At 37.8% G+C, this 17,905-nt stretch overlaps 1 long non-coding RNA gene across 1 annotated transcript in view; it reads right to left on the reverse strand.

The window, feature by feature from the left end:
- The window catches only part of LOC110403017, a 20,741-nt gene extending 3,060 nt beyond the window's left edge, over nt 1-17,681 (reverse strand). The window contains exons 1-2 of the long non-coding RNA XR_002441461.1: nt 17,637-17,681; nt 1,817-1,922 (exon numbers count right to left, since the gene is read on the reverse strand). This is a non-coding gene — a long non-coding RNA (uncharacterized LOC110403017). The remainder of the gene's footprint in view (nt 1-1,816; nt 1,923-17,636) is intronic.

Genomic DNA, 17,905 nt, shown 5'->3' on the forward strand with positions numbered 1-17,905 from the left:
ATTTTTCAAATGCAGGAAGGGGAGACAACAGAAGAGTTCTACGATAAAATATGTCTCTTTGTGCAGAAGGTGGTAGGCATTTCGCAGGTGTGTAAGAGAGACAGACAGAGATTGTAGTCCTAACCACAGCCATTAGGACTGACAGCTAACAGGAAGCCTATTTAGTATCTCTGTCAGCATTTGGCAGTAACCCAAGTAAGAAAGACATGCAAACAAGTCTTTTTTGTTTTAAAGTCCTCTTTACTTTATGTTATCTTTTCTCTTCCATGGTTAAGTAATGTTGTTGTGGGTTTTTTTAAGAAAGTCATGTGATTGTCATCACAGCATCTTGGGTTTGGAGTTCTGTCTGAAGAAGAATTTTGGATATCAAAACCCCTTGGAGAAAACACAGCTGTTGCTGTGTGTGAGCAGTCCCAGTCCAAATGGCAAGGTGGCCCAGGTGGAGGACAGGGGATACTCAGGAATGTGCCTGAGGTTAGAGGTGAGCATGCAGCTTTCCCACTGGGGTCCACCTACCTAAATCTACCTCAAACAGAAGGTAAATCAGCATGTGATCCATTCTGTCAGGGTATGCAGCAGCTTGGGTCTAACCACTGATGGCAGTTACAAAAGACCCACAGATCTCATCAGGCCATGCCAGGGGAGAGCAAGGCAATGCTTGTCTTTGCAGCCCACACTGCCCACCTAATCCTGCAGATAGGAACTGGATTAACCCTCAGTGCTTAACAACAGTTATAACCCTGCTGCCCATCACATCGTTGTGGGAACTACAACTGAACTCCAGGAGGTGTGCAATACATTTGAATATATAGAAATATATAAAATATAAATATTTTATGGGTGCATTCCTGTGTAGCTGGAAGATAGTGTAGTAAAAGATAGTTTTACCCACAGTTTCAGCAAATGTAAGCAGTAATATTTCATTCTGCCTCAGCGCATACTTTGCCCACCAATTTCTATCTGTCTCTTCTTTCCCTCCCATTCACAGTAACAAGCTTCAAATATTAATGAGTCAGTCCTTGAAACGGCTTCGAAAAGGGCAAAATAATATCAGCCCCATTTTTTTTTTATGGCAGAGATGAAGTCATGTATGATTTGTCTGTAGATACAAAGAGAATCTAGAGGATATCTGTGGTTTGAACCTCTGTTTGTCAATCACCCACTGCCATGCCTAGATGGCCTAAGGAGCTTTTAGGCTGAAAAGTTGCAAGACAGAATATCTACTTGGGCTTTTTGAGCTTTGAGCACAAACCACACAGTCAGAGGTATGTTTTAATGCAAATAAAGGGAAACTGTTCTTTTCTATTAATGACTCTGCACTGCTAACCACAAGCTTTCAAAACTTGTGAATTTTCTCTGCAAGAGTTCCCGAGGAATACAACTAGCCAGAAAAAAAAAAAAAAAAAAAAAACCTTGAAATTTTTAAGTCTCATGACTGTTTTTGTTGTTGTTGTTGTTGTTTTAACTCTAAGTTTCTAAGACTGTTGGGTTCACTCAGGTCAAGTTATCAAAGACTTCCAAGGCACCACGAGAACTATAAACCTGTGCTTTTAAAAAGGAACTATGAGACACGTCCCCAGAATCTGGGACCTCAAGAATAAAACAACAAATATCATGAGGTTCCATGAAAAGCAGGAGCTGACAACATTGTGACCCAGAAGCAACATAGAAGAGTCAGCACGATTTCTAGGTTCAGTGAGACTTGCACTGTTAACTTTTGAAATGCCTTCTAGAATAGTATGGGGGGCAAGTTAATTGCTCACATAAATAATTTCACATGAATAAGCTGAAAATTGAACTGGATAAGGAATTTCACCTGGCTCCCCCGTGAACAAGTTTGACTATGTGTTTTCTCTGTCCGTGTGTTTTTTCTGTCCATTTGAACAGATCACATGCAATTTCATATCACTGGGACATATCGTCTGAAAAAAAAAAAAAGAAGAAGAAGAAGAAAAAGAAGAAACAGATGAATTTAGGGAACAAAATTATTACTTGCAACTATTACAGATACCATGGTGACACTTACAGCAATTTTTCCTATTAAGTTTTAGCAACTGCTAGTGCCACAATAAATAGCCTTGCATACATGGAGGCTTCAGAAGGAGCAAATTATATCCAACACAAGCCATGCTAAAAGAAGTTTAAAAAATGATTATATCACTTCAAACTTAAACCAATAACATAATAGGGAAAAAAAAAAAGCTGAACTATATGGAAATACTTACCAGAGTATCCTCATTCCTTATCTATGATTTATATGCACATTTATTTTACAGTTCTGTAGGAATAGATATACTTAGTCCGAGTGAAAAATATCAGCTGATACAGAAGGCAACAGAGAAGCATTCGAGGTTAAATAACACTCCTGGTGAGATGCCTATGACTGGTATATACTGCTAACTGCCTTGTTACCCAGAACAGTCAATAGGGGATTTTCCTTCCAATGTGATCTTCTACTGAGGCTTCAATACTTCTTCCCCTGAGAAATTTAATTTCTTATGGACAGGAACAAAGAATTTTGAAGGTGGAAAAAGTGTAAAGTCAACCTAAGTAAGTGTTTTCTGTACAGATAAAACGTGCATGCAGCTGAGTTTACAGAAGGATTTCATAATGTCAAGACCCACAGAGATCAAAAATAATAATAAGGAGTCTCTCAGAGTCTGTGGTGGCATGAAAGGATCGTGCACTCGGAAAAATCTTTACATTCTGTTTGTTGACATCTTGTAGATTGAGCTATGCCAGAGGGATATAAATCAATGAAGATACTGCTGCTGTATTTGAGTCCATATTAATACAATCCAGTATATTTTTATAAGAATCAAGCAAAAAAAGTGAAAAACATATTTAAATTTTTTAAATTGTTCGAGACAAGTTCCATTCCCTACTGGATATATACATAGAGATTATATAGGTCCTACTCAAGTGTAGAAATGCAAATAAACGTGACAAATCATGACTAATATAGAGAAGCCCTGTTAGGGTGGCTACTGTATTACCAGAAACTTCATATATAGCCAGAATTTCCCTATAGAATAATAGAGACTCTCTGTCCCTGGGGATCTCCCTGTTAGTCATCATTTCAATCTAAGCAGTCATCTTTTCAATCTAAGCATTGCAATCCAAGGCTGAGATAGACGAATAGGGATTAGCTATGTGGTGTTATTGTCCACGAAAATATTCACTGCCCCAACGACTTGTAGTTCTACAGCAATGATAGAAGTTGGGATATAAATACAGAAAAGGAAAATACACTCAAGGCACACAAAAGGGAAGTATAAAATATTCCTGGACTAATATGCTAAGTTGCCATACTTCTGGGGGAATTTCCACTGAAATGTGTACAGAGACAAATATCTAAATCATTTTGAAGGCAACATTAGGATTCATGAAGCAGTCAAAATCAGCAGCTAAGATGTCCTCAGTCTACAGTAAAGTTTACAGAGTGGGAAAAGAGAGAGAGAGAGAGAAACCTGAATTAGAGTGACTACTGGATGCTTCTATCCAACAGAATAAAAAATGAGTTCATGTATTAAAGCACTGCAAAGATTTTCAGTTCTGGAAAAGTTCACTTGGAGGATTTAAATAAGCAAGAGTTCAATCCTAAACTAGAATTTTAATGGCAATCAAGGAGGACCTGGTATGTAGAAGGCTAACAAAACTAAGGAGCTACTGAGAAAAATTAAGAGAGACTAAGCAATTATGGGAGATTTTTAAAAAATATCTTGCATTAGAGATGGGAAAGTAAACTAACACAGACCTAGTCACGTAGTCAGATAACTGCATAGAACACACAAACCAGAGTAAAATAACAGAACTGATCAGAAAAAATAGAGGACCTTTGCGAATATAATGAGGACAGATGAAGATATACTGCAAAGAAAGATGCCTACAAATACCAAAAGCAAACAATATACATGTATAGAAATGTCCAAGAAGACATTTCTTAAAAAAACTAAAAGAAAGATTAAAAAATACATTATGATCAATGCAAAGTTTTCTGAAGCATATTTTGAGCTCCACTGCATTACATGAAAGAGAGGTGGAGGTACAGCAGTTCTCAAACAACATCAGGATGATTTCAGACAGACCATTAGGGAAAAATAGAGAGATTTTCTATTCCTATGCAGAAGCATGGGAATAGACGCATGAAACACAAAACACTACATTGCCTGCGTCATTGCTTGTTATTAAAGTCAATGGAGCTGTAGCACTTTAAAACAACCGAGTTTTTGTCCCTGTGTAGCTGTACAGTTGAAGGGTTCCCTTATGTTGAAGGAAAGCACATTTCTCCCTCATAGTCCACTGAAGAAACATTTCCAGTATAAACTATCTTTATAAAATGGCTTCCATGGGAAGTGGAGGAGCTTAGACATAACTGATGAAAAAATGGTCTCCCATCAGGGGAACTGCTTGAGGATGCATCTGAACATATTTTTCTCTTCCTCATTTTTATTTTTTAGACAGCTTCTTTTACAAGCTTCGTTTATAGCACAGACAAGATAGTTGTTCAGTCACACACTTACAGAGCTGGTATGTATTTCTTGGCCTCACTGATGAGACGTAAACACATCACAGGTATGCCACACTACCAAGTCCTGGGCAGCAGCTAACCCAGCCCCAGAAGATTCCATGTAGCACAGACTGGGAAAGATACATCAAGTGAAGATCAGCTACAAAAAGATAGTGTACCACAGTCCTGAAGAATGTTTCGTCCATGAATCTAGCTTGGCAGAGACACACTGGGAATCCTATTGGGTGAATAAGAGAAAAAGCATCCTGTAAAACTGGCCTAAGACTTTCATGAAAATAACTCACAAACTAAAAGTATTCCAAAATCGAATCTAATAACACTGTATAGAAAAATCTATTGTATCAGTCTGGAATTCAAAGTATCATAAAGCTAGGGAACGGTACAAGCAACATTAAACCAGACAAGCAAATATAATCCAGAGCATTTGTAACAAAAGCAGAGAATAAGGAATGGGAGAATAAAAGTGTGAAAGCAGCCTAATGCTTCCACAATTAATAGATCTACTTTAAAAAAAAAAATCAATTCAGTTTAAAGTTAGAAAGATGTCAGGAAGGAGCAATTATTCATGGCTAATTACTTTTTAGAGGATGATGACAATGGGTTAGTTTTCTCTGGTATTGATGAAGAAAAAGCTCTGGGGAAATCATTTACAAAGGTTACCAAGGATATGAATTATTCTCTGGTATGTATGAAGTGCAGGAATATGAAAGAGAGAGTAAAATACTAGTGTAGTGAAGGTCATCAAGACAACTCAGCTAATAGCATAAATTACCGCTTTAGAGATTCAAACATGCCATCACTATGTCTAATAATGAGTGATGTCCTAGAAGGGATGAGTTGTTATGAAGCGTTCAGGTACTCACCAGAAAAAAGACTTTATAATAATTTGTTTCTGGAGAATACAGCAAAAGACAAAATTACAGAACTCAGCCTGGTCTCTGTGAGTAAATTAGGGACAGAGGTCTGTTCTTCTGTAATGTAGAGTTATGTAGCACATACTCTTGGCTTCCTTACACTCCCCCATCCCTCTCCAGAACAGCTACCATAGTCTTCTGCATTTTATCTTCTCTCTGTTTCATGCTCTCTCTTATCCATATTTGTGTCTTCGTTATCAACTTCCTCTTCAATATACCCATTCACAATCATCTTGCCAATACCAGTCTTTAAGAAAGGTAGCATCAGCTTGGAAAAGCATCTCTTGGAAAAGCACCCTGTCTCACAACATTCATACACCAGCAGACTCTCCATCCTAATTTGCTCACAGCCCTCATTAGTTGTTCCCATCCCTGCTCAAAGTGCCCTATGATATTTGAAAATCTGATTATAGACTCCATAACATTCATTATAAATTCTTCTCATTCCCCCCTCCTGCCTTTAAGCTGCCACATTCCCACCTCTGCTGTTTACCCCATACATTATACTGCTCTGTATCTGTTTCTGCGAAGGTCTCCCTTCACGTTCTCATTTGTTCACATCCTGACTTCAGTAAGTAGGATAACCACACACACAGCTGTCACATTTATATGCAAACGCCATATGCAGCTGGAGGGCTGGATATTAGCTACCAATTCCTCTACAAATGCTAGCCTAATTACACTATTTGGCATCCCTTCCTGGACTCCGAATAATGAACATACATGAAGCCCGCATATACAACAAGATGTTACCAAACTGTCCGTTCTTCTGTTAGAAAACAAAGGAAAACTTTTTTTTTTGTTCATCCTCAGCACAGATTCAGTTAAAAAAAAANCAAAAAAAAAAGGTTTTTTTTCTTTTTCCCCAGTTCATTGAATACTGACAAATGCACTTTTGGTACAGTAACCAGTATGCTATGCAGTAGTTCTTTCTGTCTTGTGCCATATCATTTATCAATGACATGGCAAATGCAAAAAAAAAAAAAAAAAAAAAAACAGGTTTATTCTCATTTCCTCAGACTTTTGATATGAAGCAGTATTTAAAATACACTCACTGTATTCATAGAAAATGAGTGAGCAATTGGTATTGTTGAAAATGAAGGGATTAATATTCAAATTATAAGGTACTAAAGTAAACAAAAGGCCTAGCCTGCCATTCTCATACATTTTGATCTTCAGTGCTATTTATCTTGCAATAAGCAACTCACCACCAGACATGACTTGAATACGTCCTGTATTATTTCCAAAACTTCTTTGCTACAAGGGAGGCCTCATCCCTCCCACGGCAACAAAAAGAAGAGCCTGTAAGAAAGAAGCAGGCCAGTAACAAAGCCAGGAAAAAGAGCCTGACCCACCTTTGAAAGCCGTCACTGTAGAGAAGTCTGAGGGCAGGGAGACAGTGACTGCCTGGCAGGCAGTGCAGGGAAAGGAAAGTGTTTCATGAACAGCTCACCTGGCTTGGCAGCTAATAAAATCAGTAGAGTTAAACTGGAATAAAAGCAGCATGGGGAGAGCCAGACCTTTGCAGAAAAAAAATTGCGTTTAACCTTATGAAAGCTGATACATTTCTTGTCATCTAAAATCATGGCCTCCTTAGGGCTAAGCTAGGTGCAAAGGGCAAGAAAGCTTTAATGCAAATATTCCTCTACAAACAATCAGAATCAAATGCTGATGAGTGAGAAGGTTGATATTCAAGCATAATTTCAAAGGTAAAACCTGTTTTCCTGGCAACAGTGATCAGAGACTGCATTTTTCTGGGTCTTGAATCTGGTCTGATCTCTCATTCCTGGGCAAACAATTCTGAATTGATGCAAAATGAAATCAGATTTGCAGAACAGTCGTCATTTCAGTGCTTTTGAGGACATCTAGTATATAATACTGTAAACATACAAATAAGAGAAAGAGAGAGAAAGAGAAAAAGAGAAAAAGAAGAGACAGAGAGAATAAGTGGAAAAAGAGAAAAGGCAGTGTCCTCACTCAGCCATGCCGGTTTCCTGCCTCCTCTGCTTGATTCTTTATGCTGAGAGATGGAAAGCTCTTGTACTCTGAGAAAGGTGTTCTTAAAGAGCTGCTAGCTCTGTTCTGTCCCTGTGTCCCTAAGGACAGTTTCCCAGGGGATCTCGTCCAACAAGTAAGTCCTCAGCCTGCAGTTCGCTCTCCTGAAGTTCAGGATCCTGATTCCGCTCTTTACATGGCCCATATTCCTCAAAATCACAAACGCTATCAGGGCATGCTCTCTACAGCCCCGACAGCCTCCAGTCTTGACCTCTTTAATGCTCTCCTTCACATTGCTGAGCACCAGGTCCAGTAACATTTCACCTCTGTATGCCTGTCCAGTATCCAGACCAGGAAGTAATATTCAGTGGACTCCATGAGTCTCCTGGATTGCTTGCAGTTCACTGTGTTATTTTCCCAGCAGATATCTGGGTGGTTGAAATCCCTCATGAGGATGAGAGCCTGCAAGTGCAGTGCCTCTTGCAGCTGAAGCAAGAAGACCTTGTCAACATGTTTCCCTTGATCAGGTGGCCTGTAGCAGATGCCAGCCACCAGATGGCCTTTATAGGTCTGGTCCCTAATTTTAACCCACAAGCTCACAACCTGGTCATGGCTGTTTTCTAGAGGCAGCTCTTTCCAGTCTCTCCACTTCTTAACATAGAGAGCAACTTCTCTGTATATGCATGTGTTTGCAGAGCCATTTGGTATATTATGTGTGAAAGTGTCATGCTCATAAAAAGAAAATTATAAGTTTTAGAATATCTAGACCATCTATTAAAATGGTATCAAAAGTTATAAATTCCTAAACATAATGTTTGACAACTGTCAAACTGTCATTGAAGCAATAGATTCATTATAAAAATGTTAGAAGTGCGCACATCTCATTGACTGTTTATCATTAATGGCATGGAATCCTGATAGGAAATGTCTAGCTGTAATTTATATTTCTGATGTCTCTAAAATCTTTTACCTTTCTCCAGTTTTATAGCTCCTCTGGACAAAACAGAAATTGAACAGGCAGATGAGGTTCTGGAGGGGGATTTTCTGTGACTGCTGTTCTCTATTAGCTTTTCCTTCCTACCTCAGCTTTCCCTTACCTGTGATCAGACCTTCACAGTCTTCACTATTTCTTTCCCAGAAAATAAGGATTAAAATTAAAAAACAGAAGAGGGAGACATTTAACTATATTTCCATTACAAACTTTGCAGCAATTTGACGAATAATTAAATACATTGTGGATAAAATCTTCAAGTCTCAGTCAGTTTTGGCACTGGGAAAACCTCCGTAAAGGATTTTATAAATTATAAAATTATAAAATTATAATTATTATAAAGACCTGAAAAGGAGTCTCTAGGAAAATTAAGAAAATGCAGAAATATTCAGTAAACTAAAAACTCATTTGTGCCAAGGGTTCAAGAAATGTAAAAAACTCCTTATGTCTGTGGAAATGCTATAACAGAATCAAGACTAAAACTGGCATTTGAATCTATTCTAATTAATAATTAGAGTTTGAAATTCATATAACTGTGTACTGAAACACTATCCGTAACTTTATTTTGAGTCTTATTAATATTGCACCAATTATCTATCTGGTAATCACAGAAGACTTCAGCAAAATTAGGAAAGAAAGAGTTTATTCTGCACCATTTAAAAATAGTATCGAAGCCTGTACAGAGCGGCTTTAGTAAGCTGCTCGAGCAATGGAGCTTGTTAACGTTCCTGCATGGAGCAGCCTCTAAGCCCAAGCTCTGGAAACACAGGCTTGCTATGCAATTTCTCATGGAAAACTCTATTTCTCTTTTATTGACTAAACCGATTGCATTTCTTCTTTTTACAGCACTTCCAAAAATGTTAGGAAGAGGGCAGGCAGTAATAGCGAAGCTTAGAGGAATATTTTTCATGTGAATACTGCGTTCTCATTGAGCACAACTTAGTGAGAGAAATCTGCATTCTCTGTTTTTCCCAGAGGGAGAGAAGGAAACAATTCTTGTTTTAGACCATGTGTAATCTGATCCAGCAATTAATTCCTAAAAGAAAACCCAGAAGCTTCACTGCTTGATCAACACTCAATAATGCATTTTTGTAGAAGAAGAGGTACATAGCAGACCATGTAAGAGCAATGTACAATGAAATCTGAGTGAGTATCTAGTGTAACTTGTACTCTTATCATGGTAGAGCCTGGTTTTGTGAAGTTCTGCCTCTGCACAAGATTTGAGATGTATTGTTACAATCTCTAAGTTCAAACACTGAATATCTTGCTTAAGAAACTGTATTTTAGATAAATATCTCCTGGCATACATAACCCAGAATAACAGAATTTGCCTTGGAGAAGGTGAAGAGTCTAAAACTAAGTTAACACATATACACTCTGTTTTTTCTAGAAGAAAAAAAAAAAAACAGCAGATTGTCTCTCCTCAGTGGAATGAAGTTAAATTATCAAATCTAACAAAAGAGTTGATTTAACAGAGGAAATATTTATTATGAAGTCTCTAAGATCAGTCACATTGTTATACTTAATACTATCATGAAAAAAGGTTTTTTTGTGAGGTAGTGTGTGATCCTGAAAATCTTCTATCTTTCCGTAACAAGAATAATAAGAAAAATGTTTGCTCATTCCAATAGCTTTACTGAAATGTGGTGGATGGGATGGAGGGATCAGGTGGATAAAGCAAGAAAGCATATTATACCACTGAAATGCCCAAGTGATGAAGACACAAATGTTAAATTACCTTATAACTACCTAAATCTGAGTTATTTTCTTTACAATATAAGAAGGTTTAAGTGAATGTCAAATGTGAAAATAGCGAGGCAGGAAAATTATTATTCAAAAATTGTGTGATGGCATTTAAATTACATATGGTAGTTAAGAAGAAATTCATTCTCCATAGGTTGTATCCAGGTTGCCACTGCTTTCATTAAAGGTCTGAAAGTGGCGGTACTGGAGCTGAGAAGTATAAAGGCAATATATGTATTTTGCCATCTCCCGCAACTTAAATACATTTGAAAAAAGCAGCCCTACTGTTTGTGCTTCCAGAACACTCTGATTATAACACTTCTGCTGTTGTTTGCCTCACACCCTACCAGAAGGCTGATAAAGCCTGTCGGATTTCAGTCAAAGGCTTTCATGCAAAGGAAGATTTTCCATAGATTTGAGGCTGGCCTTTATGCAGCAGGAGATACCAGTGCACGATCTGCACAAGACCAGGAAGAAAAATAAGCTGCTTTCATGGGGAAATTTAAAAGAGGACAGTGGACACATGAAGAGAGAATGCTTCAGTTTAGAAAACAACGTAATACAAACTGGAGCGAGGAAGGACAAACAGGGAAACAGATAAAAAGACCCAGCCAAGTGCATGAAGGGGCTGTATTAGCGGACAGAAGAAATTAATTTCATTCTGTCATTAGGCTGGGTGAAATAGGTGGAAGCAAGAAGTTGTAAAGGAAGATGAAAATACAGCTCTCTGTCTTGTCTCAGTCTTGTGTATATTTCTGTTGCTTACTTCGTATCACCCTACAGAATAAAGGACCTGGCTTTTTCTTTTTCATAAAATATTTTGAAAAGTTGTGTTTTCATTCTGATACATAAAGAAAACAGTTTTCAAAACCCTGACGTTTTTCCTGAAACGGTATGCAGGGGATTTTGTCAGCCTGGAGCCTCTATGCTGGAGAATAAAGTAGTGTTTATCTATGTTGCTGGGAAAAAAAACCAAGATGGCTTTAGGGGCAAAACAGAATTGGGTATCACTCCTGGAGCCCTGACTTGAGTTTCATCTTCAGTAATTGGACATTTTCTGAGAAGAGTTTTTTCTTTTTTTTTTTTTTTTCATCAGAGCAGTTCCTATTGCAATGACACTCAGAAAAAAAATTTCTGTCCAGGTCACTGCCTTTTGCAGGACTAATCATTACAAATCACCACCATCCCTATATCCAATGGACTATCCAGTCTGTTTCTGAATACCTGCCACAGAACTCAGTGCAATGCCATTGTAAATTCACCTCCTCCACAAAACATAGTTTTCTTCTTTAACCTGCAGGGAAATAGTAGAATTGCCAGACAATCAAAATACAGGTTTTTGAAAAGGTCAAAAGATTCCAGCAAAATATTATATTTCATGTAGCGTACAAACCATGAAAATGTTGATATTTCATTACTGAGGAAAAAACTCGTAACAAATATAGAATCTGACAACACTTTTTTTTTTTTTTTTTTTTCCCAGATTTGGGAGAAAGACCATAGGAAAAAATGGAAACAAGCAGCAGGCTAACATCATCTGAATTCTGCTTTTTGTTTTACAGTCTGTCTCCCTTCTGTAAAAGCCTTTAAACAACCTGAATATTTAGTTATCTGGCAGAACATACATTTACTCCATGGCAGGCCTACCTCATATAATGAATACACTGGAAAAAATGCATTTTGCTGTTCCAGATCCCATTCAAGCACAAATGAACCCCAAGGAACTTTCTTTTTTGTCCATAGTGATGGGACTCCAAAGCTGGTAGTCTTGCTTGTTCCCCTATAACTCTTCCCATTGTAGTAATGCACTCAACAACAAGTCTCGTAATCAGAAGAGCTTTCAGATGCTCCTTAGTTGTAACAGTTTTATTGCAGGTAAGTAAGCAGCTGAAACTGCATAATTTCATGGAGCTACAATAACTCAAATAGCCATCCTGTAGAAGGAGAAACCTGAATGCACAATTCTAGGCAGCTTTGTCTTGAAGGGGAGAACAGAATTATTCTTCAAGTATTACCATGTGCCAGAAGAAAGTATTACTTAGGAGACTACCTAATTGCGGCATTGAACCAAATAATTTGAAATGATAGCTATCCTAAAGCCAGATTGTAAAGTGAATAGTGAACAAAGCGATAAATAATAGAATTCAACACACTATATCTGATTGCTCATTAAATCAGATTGCCAGTTGTAATAAAAGCCAAAAGTAACAATCAGAGTCATTACCTTGCAAAAGCAGAATTACCATTAACTATTTCCAACTCCTCTTATCTACATATATTGTGAAAACAACACAGAAAATTGGCTTTTGACTAAACTGGGCTTAACTTCAACCATATTTCTTTATAAACCTAAGGGTGGGGTTTCTTTCACATTTTTTAAAGATTGATTAATCATTACATTGAATATGGATGTAATTCTTTTATCTCTCACAATACTGTCTGCTTTCATTCAGAAAATAAGCTGCAAAGGACATCCAATGGGAGGGAGTAAAGACACTCAGAAGGAGCATTTTGTGGGGTCAGGGAAGGTGCTCTCGATTTTTTGTGGTTGATGAGAATTTACGTCTCCAGTGAGATTCCTCCCAGGGACCTGGATAAGCTACAGACATACAGCTCTTTTTTCCAATCTCCCTTCCTCTCCCTCTCCCTTGTCTGTGTACACACATAAGGAACACAAATTTTGACTCAGTTTGAGGATCATCCTTCATTTGTGTTAGTTTTGAAAATGCCCAGTTCCAATACCACAAAAAACAAATTGACTAGAGATACATTTCTCACTTTGCAGCATGTGCAAATGAAATGCAAGTTTATTTAAATCTTTCCAGTACAGCAGTAGAGTAACTTGTAAGAGGATAATTTTGCATTTTGCTGTCTGAGGGTTTTTTCTGTGTAATTGTTAGTATGTGTGGCAACTGACATTCCAGGCACTGAAAGTCTATTTCTTTCCACTGTTACAATCAATGTCAGAGAAGGTTCATATGCACCTTTTTCCGTTCTCGCTGCATTATTTATCAAATGAATATGAAATCAAAATATTGATGCACAGAATATGTTAAACATTCTAACGTGCAATGCCAACTTCACCTCGTCAACCTTCCACAATGGGTCAAAGTTCAGTTTCCTACTACTTTAACTAATATTTACCAGTTTTTCTTACTCTATTCTGTTCTTTTTTTGTTTAAGCTTTCCCATCATTCTTTTCCCCCTACCCTTCATGTCTGCCAAAAACTATCCACATAAGCCCTTGGTTGTACATTTTATTTTATAACTGATGACAACCATACCCAAGAGATTTCAGCACATAGGCCCTTGTTCCCAACAAACCTAGAGGCAAGTAGAATCTATAATTTACTTCTAACCTTGTCTGAATATTGTGTTTTTAATGAAGTGCTTTCTCTAACTCCCTCATATTTATCTACCTGTTTCTTGACAAGTCGTATCGAGTACTGACTTAGTTTTTACAGACAGGTTACTTTCTGAGCAGGTCAACGCCAATTACCTGTCAGGACTAGGATAACAAGTTTGCAAGGACTTAATGGATATTTTAACAGAACAAATCACATTCCTACTACACTAAGCATACCCTAAGACGAGGCTTTTCAAAGCAGTCTGAGGGCATTAAGTTCTCATATCATGTAGATGTACAGCAGGATTCAGTGCACTAATCTGTCCACTGATAGTTAAAAACTATCTGAATCTTGAAGCATGAGTTCAGCACCCTGGATTTCTCTAGCTGTTGTGTAATTGCTCTTTCTCATCTGATGCTGCTTTACTGATTCCTTTTATTAAGAACATGCAAATTCATAAACTAAGGTCTCACTGTTCCAAGCCTTGAAAGGAGACAAAAAAAAATGAATCACTGTCCTGAAGACTACATTAAGGAGAAGGACATTTAAAGCCCTCCAGAGGGCAAGAAAAACGCATTAGAGAGTGATAATCATCGTTACAGGCAATGATCACAGATGATTTGCCTAACAATGCCATGTTTAAGGAGTAAGGAGGAGAAAATATGTCCAGCATATATTTCTCTGCAAAGTATGTAACCATTTCCCACTGTATCTCTTAGTTTTAGCCCAAAGTTACTGTCTCCAAGGAAAAGATAATAAAAGCTTCTGTTTGCAGTGTTTCACAAATCACAGATATTTTCTCCATTCTACCCAAGCACATGCTGAGTGATTTACCACCATCACGGATTTTTTTGTTGTTTCTATTGTCTTACAGGACTACATGTATTTTGTCTGGTTTTAGCCCTTCCTGTGCTAATGCAAGAAAACCTTCATTTACTCCATACTACTTGGATAACCGCATGCTACAAGACTACTTGGTACTGCACCTTTAAGGCTCAGACCATGCTGAAAGGTTCAGGTAATTCTGCTCTTACCTTCATTAGGTGAATCTATGTGCCGTTAGGTCCAGGGCCTCAGTGAGATGTTACTATTGGCATAAATTTTGCCTGTGCGGTCCCAAGATGCACAGCTCTTAAAATTGTCAGTGCCACCAAAAGGCACCAACAAAAAGGAAATTAGGATAAACCAATTAGAAATGAATGTTAGATTGCAAATTATTTGGGAGAAGGAACAAAGAAAGCTTTGATCATGTATTGCTTTGAAAGGGATTTAAGGACAGCTATGGGCTCAGCTTGGTTGCATTAGCACTATGCCAGTGGCTTTTATGGAGTTATGAACATTGACACCAGTTAAGGAGCTGTTACTACATACTTCCTAACCCAAATTTTAGGTGTATTTGCATTTTAGATGCTGTTAAGTGCAATGCTGCCTGTGTATGCTAAAGGCAGTCCTTTCATCATCCAACTACAGACAAAAGCAAACAAATACAGGAAAAAAAATAAAGCTACATATAAACGGCCTCAGAAAATATGGATATAAAAATCTGAGGGGAATTCATTCCACTATCCAGGTTTCAAAATAATTCATTAAACAGCTACCACTTGTCCTGTCACTGACTATCAGTCTGGAAATGGATAATGTTCTAAATGTGTCTGCTTTCATTGCATACTCTCCTGCTATCACAGTTGTTAACATTAGCTATGCACAGGAAGCATTTTGCAGTCTCTCATAGCTATCTTATCAATACCACCACAAAACTAAGGAAATAGATGGGGAAAAAAAATAATAATCACAACAGTCTATAGTTATAGTTGAAAGCATAATGCTTCTGTCTAGCAGACAAAAGTGCCTGCCCTATAATCCTATGACTGTGGAAACCAGAACTTTAATAATCAGGTTGAGGCTTGCCATTTAAGTTTACAGCAGAAAGTCTGTCATATTTGTTGTTAACATTCTGAATAATCCTTAAAAACAGTAATCTGTTTATCATTTATCTTTTAATATGGCATTATTATTTCAGGAAAGCATGCAACAAGACTGAAATGGCCTTATTCCAACAATAACAACAAAATCAATCCCTTTCTACAAATTTGATATAGCCAAGCTGTGTACTATTTGAAAAAGTTCACTGAACCATGAAGACTGGCATTTGCACCATAAAATTCAAGTTTTATTTGATGAAGTTATTGAACACTGCATTTACCTCAACTAAGGTTTAAAGCAATCATACATATTTTTACTGTCCTCTCAAGACGGAAGCTTTGAATATGAGGCAAATGAGATTGCTACTCCTGGGAATTTCAAAGGGATCTGAGGATGGGCACAGAAAGGATACATGGTGTTTAATGAAAAATACCTGTTCTGTTCAACTATGGTACTAGAGGCTCAGCTCAGTGTTTTGTTTTGTTTATTTTTAAAGTCAAAAAATAAAGAAGTAAAAAAGATAAAGACATAGTGCAATAATAATAACATGAAAGAATTTTGTTCTCTAGCCTTCTGATTAGAAGTGTGTTTTCATGTCAACTTTAGGAGAAATTATGTACAAAGCCTCTTTGTAACAGAGTCTGTTTTAATTTGTCAAAGGTTTGCATTGTATAACTCCATCATATTAATTGCAAATATTGCTTCCTCTATTGTTTCACTCTATTCCTGAAAGGCAAACAGGGAAAATCCAACTCCTGCAGTACCACCAGGTGTGATAAGTCATATTTAGACCAACCACTGGCTATCACAAGTTAGAGGAAATTAATCCAAATGCTAGAGTCTGATATTTTTATTGTTGTTAGCATCAATTGAAATGTTGGAAGCATAAGGAACAAAGACAAAAGCTCAGAAAACATGTCCTCCTCATGTGGCCACTTGACATTGACACCCAACCTGATTGAGACAGCAGATAAGTGGTTTAGAGACAGTATTCCCCAGTATCAGGTAGAGTGTCATATGAAAGACATGTCTCTGAGATGGTTACAAATAAGCCTATATTAATTGAGTCTTGCATAGGTTTAAATTCCACACAGTACCTCAGGGCACAACAAGGTCAACGTGCCTTCCAACATCCTGCTCAATAGCAAATTAAGCGTACTTAGAGAGAACATGCCTAACACTCTCCGACAGCACTGAACAAACATCACCAGTTATGAGGCAACCTTTTATTCAATATTCTGGTCATTTTAAGTGTCACAGGGGAACCCAGTTTTCATTTGCTGCTCGGCCAGAGAAGACTCAGAATGACCTCTTTCTTCTACGTTTTATGGGAGTGTACTAATCATTGAGTGACATAATACACTGAGAAGGGCTAACACCACTTGCTTTTCCCCTTGCCCACAATGACCCACCCCATAGCTAGGAGGAAAGGTTCGAGGGATATAAAGGAACTAAAAGATGAAAGAATCATTAAACTCTAACACAAAGGGTAGAGACATGCAATGGATGGGAACTCCTTGTCTCCTCTTCCTCTGATGTGTAATACTGAATTTTAAAAATGGATTATTCACTGGAGCCCAGAACTTAACAATCCCTCTATGTATTCAAAGCACTTAAGCAGGCATTTAAGTGCTAGCAATAACTTCCAGTTAATAATTAGCCTCTGGGAATTATCACCGTATCTCAGCAACAATAATTAATTACACACCAATGCATTTTAGTTTTAAGGATGACAGAAAATCTTTCAGAGTGATTCTTATGAAGAGAAAAGGTAAGGGACAAGTGAGAATTTTGGTAGTTTGGTACTACTCAGAGCTGAACAGTTCACCAGAAATCGCTGTAGCCCTAAAAAGGTTCCAACAGATAATTTGCTCCCATGCTAGAGACCCCAGAAAGGAGATGGAAACATGGCTGTTGTTCAGAAACTTTGTCCACACCACTGAGGAAAAGAGGTCTGAGTCTGAGGGAACACCAAATTGTCCACATTACTTCGCTATTAGTCACTCCTTGCTGCTGCACCACAACTATCCTAACAGGAATTTTCTACTAGTGGAAGTATTCCTAAGTTGTGTTGGCAGGAACTGGTCAATGTCACTAGATCTCTGGGCCAGAAATTAGTCCCTCACGCTCTTTTGTCCCTCTTGATGTATCCAAGAAATTTAATGTGTTATTACGTCACATACAGTACCCACCAGCGCTGTGAGTTCAGGGTCCTGTGTCCCCAGAGTAGTGCAGCAATGGGAATTTTCCACGTCACAGAGGGAGCATGAATGGGCAGATTCCAGAGCAGTAACAATAATGAATTAGGTGGCAGAAGGAGGTCCAACAGAAAAATCAGTAAATAAATGGATGGGGCTGCCTGGAAAAAAAGCTTCACATTTGAAGACCTGAATAGTAAAGTATCAGGCCAGTGTCACATCCTCCCCTAGATCCAGTACACTGAATAGTATTCCTTTGAGTT

The sequence above is a fragment of the Numida meleagris genome, chromosome 1 (genome assembly GCF_002078875.1).
Source record: "Numida meleagris isolate 19003 breed g44 Domestic line chromosome 1, NumMel1.0, whole genome shotgun sequence".
Lineage (NCBI taxonomy): Eukaryota > Metazoa > Chordata > Aves > Galliformes > Numididae > Numida > Numida meleagris.